Below are 2,854 nucleotides of genomic sequence, written 5' to 3' on the forward strand. Positions count from 1 at the left end.
TCCCTCTTTACCCCCCCAAAATGGGGGTGGGGGGGGTGGGGTGTTGGTGTGTCAGAGCAGGCTAATTATCGCAGTCAACAACTCACCAAGGGAAAACCCAAAAAAAAAAAAAAAAAAGCAAAGCAACCGGGGGGTAAAGGGTTTTTTTTTCCTCTCCTGTTCTTTTAAATATAAAAAAAAGGGGGGGGAGCAAAAGGGAAAAAAAAAATCAACGGTCTAAGACAGCAACGGGTGAGCTGGGGGTAAACACTTAATGTTTGCAAAGCTCTGATTTTTTTTTGTTCCCCCCGGGAAAAAAAAAGCAGGAAGAAATGTCCAGTTTGAGGTTCTTTTTCTCTTTTCTTTTAAAAGTAAAATAAATAAAATAGGGAAATCAGCGCCGCATTAGTTTCCAGAGACGTAGACGGTAACTCTGGTCTTGGGGGGCTTGTTAGTACAGCATTATAGCCCGAGGGGTCAAAAAGTTGAGGGTCAAAAGTTTACGCTGTGCGTGACTCAGTCTTGTGTATAACCCTGATAGACTGATGTCAGTGTGAAAAAAAAAAAAGGAGAGAGAGAGAGAGAAAGAAAGCGGGGAGGGGGGCGAGGTGGGAGGAAGAGTCTCTGCTGATGGGCAGAGATGGGAGAAGACGATAGCGAGGTGGGAGCGACCTTCAGCCTCAAGCCGGAGGGGCAGGAGGGGGAAGAAAGGGGGCTGCAGGATTTGGGGCGGGATGTCGGTAGAAAATAAGGTAGATTGATTTGGGTCTCCCGTGAGGAAACGCCGAGCGACTTCGTAGTATTTTTCTAAGATAACCCCTGAAACGCTATTTGGAGTCGAATTAACAGAATATAGGGGGAAATGCATTTATTAAATCCAATTACGTGGAGGTCCCTCTAGGATATTAACGCGGGCAGTTAGAAAATAATTTTCATTCCGGCGTCAATTTTGTTTGGATAGGGTTTAAATTATCCTGAAAAAAAAAGGGGGAAAAGAAATAGTAAAAAAAAAAGGTCTGACACAGTCGGTGAAAACGTGTTCTAACATCTTTACTTGGAAGCGGTTCCCAAACCCTTGGAGAGGTGCCTGTCCCCCGCCTCCCCCGGGCGCCGGAGCCCCAGCGCCAAACGTTTTGTAAAACGTGCTCGGTCTGAGGGCAGATACTCATCGAAAAAAATAAGAGAATGGCACGAAGTGATGTCCATGATTTACTGTTTGCATTTCCACCTTAATCGCAGGAAATCTAGAATAACGATACGTAGGCAAAATCAATGGACTGGTGGCTTTAAAAAATTCAACGTGTGCATGTAAAGGCGCTTTTAAGTGCCCGTTTCGTCGCTCGGTCCAGTTAAAGTAGCTAATTTTGTTTTGCAGCACGCTTTCCGTCGGAATTTGAATGAAATGTTTTATATTTCTTGCTTGAAATGTGACTCCACTCTGGTCATTGCAACAGTTTAATGAACTGATATAATAAATATTTCCCTTGGCATTTCAAAGTTATTTCTACGCTGCCAGACTTTGAACCCTCCAAACTCTAAATATTATTTGCACTGGGACTGGGGAAGATCTTTTCAATAGCTTCTTAAGCAAACAGTCGTAGCAAGGCAAACTCTTCTGGAAAAAAAAAAAAAAAAAAAAAAAAAAGAAAGCCCTGCAAATTTGCTTTTATTTTCCCCTCGGCTTTTAAATATTTTCAGTGACTAAATACTTACAACAAGGGTCATTTTTCTTGGAAGAGAAAGAGAGAATATTAGAGCCCTGGGAAAGGCATTCTGGAAAATCCATTTGCTCTCCCGGTGCGGATATATTCACGGAGTAGGTGAAATTCGAGAGAACGTAAAGCGTTTTGTTTCGCGTGATAAGGCTCGGGTTTAATTAATTGCCATGAATTTGCTTGGTATTTATAAAATATCACTGTATAAGGGCTACCGTTTAGTTGTAACTTGGGTGATCCATCTCTTCGCCCTTGTAATTACTATACTTATCTCTCTAGAACAGTCATTTCTACTCCAGGTTTATAGAACAGGTAATGGATAATAAAGGCCATTTGTTTTCGGGATATTAAAACAAGCAGGTATAATTTCACGGCAATAAAAGAAAAACCCCACCTCCCACCTTTCCTTATAATATTCACTCCTACATCATAACGTTTAACTTTCAATTTAGGGACGCGAGGCTGCGTGTTCATTTGAAACGGGTTCATTTGGAGAGAGGGAAGGGGGGAGAGCGAGCGAGGGAGGGAGGGAGGGGAGGACAGAGGGAGGAAATTAAAGGTATCATTTTCAAGGATATTCCTAATTTATCTCCCTTGCTCGGGACGGACTCGGCTTGGCCCGGGGGTGAGGGTCCCCGGGTACCGGCCAGGCGCTGCAAACGCAATTCAGGGTGCGTTTTCCTTCTTGGTTTTGGTGTTGAGTTGGTTGGTTTTTTTTTTCCCCTACCGGACAAACAATTGACCGCGCTTGTTAATCCCGATTTTCTTTCCAAATGGTCTCTTTACCGCGGGGAGAAACGCGGGGTCGGAGCCGGCGGTGCAAACGCGGGGATGAATGGCGAGTCCCCGCAGCCCCCGCGCAGGGACGCTCACCCCGTCCCTGCCAGCGCTCCCCGCCCGCTCCTGCACGGGTTTGAGGTGAAAATATGATGGTTTTTTTTTCTCATCAGAAACGAAAAGGGTCCCCAAGGCTGGCTGGGAAACCACGCAAGGCTTAAATCTTCGTTTCCCCGTTGCAAAACAGGTGTGGGCTAATTCCCACCTAACCCTGCAGCCACCTCGGGCACCCTCGCACGGCTCGGCTGCAGTCGGGGCGCCTTATTCAAAGTTCTGCCCTAAAGAAGCCACCCAGACCTCCCGCGCTCCCCCTTTGCTGGGGG

This window comes from Pygoscelis adeliae, unplaced genomic scaffold (genome assembly GCF_000699105.1).
Source record: "Pygoscelis adeliae isolate BGI_AS28 unplaced genomic scaffold, ASM69910v1 Scaffold338, whole genome shotgun sequence".
NCBI lineage: Eukaryota > Metazoa > Chordata > Aves > Sphenisciformes > Spheniscidae > Pygoscelis > Pygoscelis adeliae.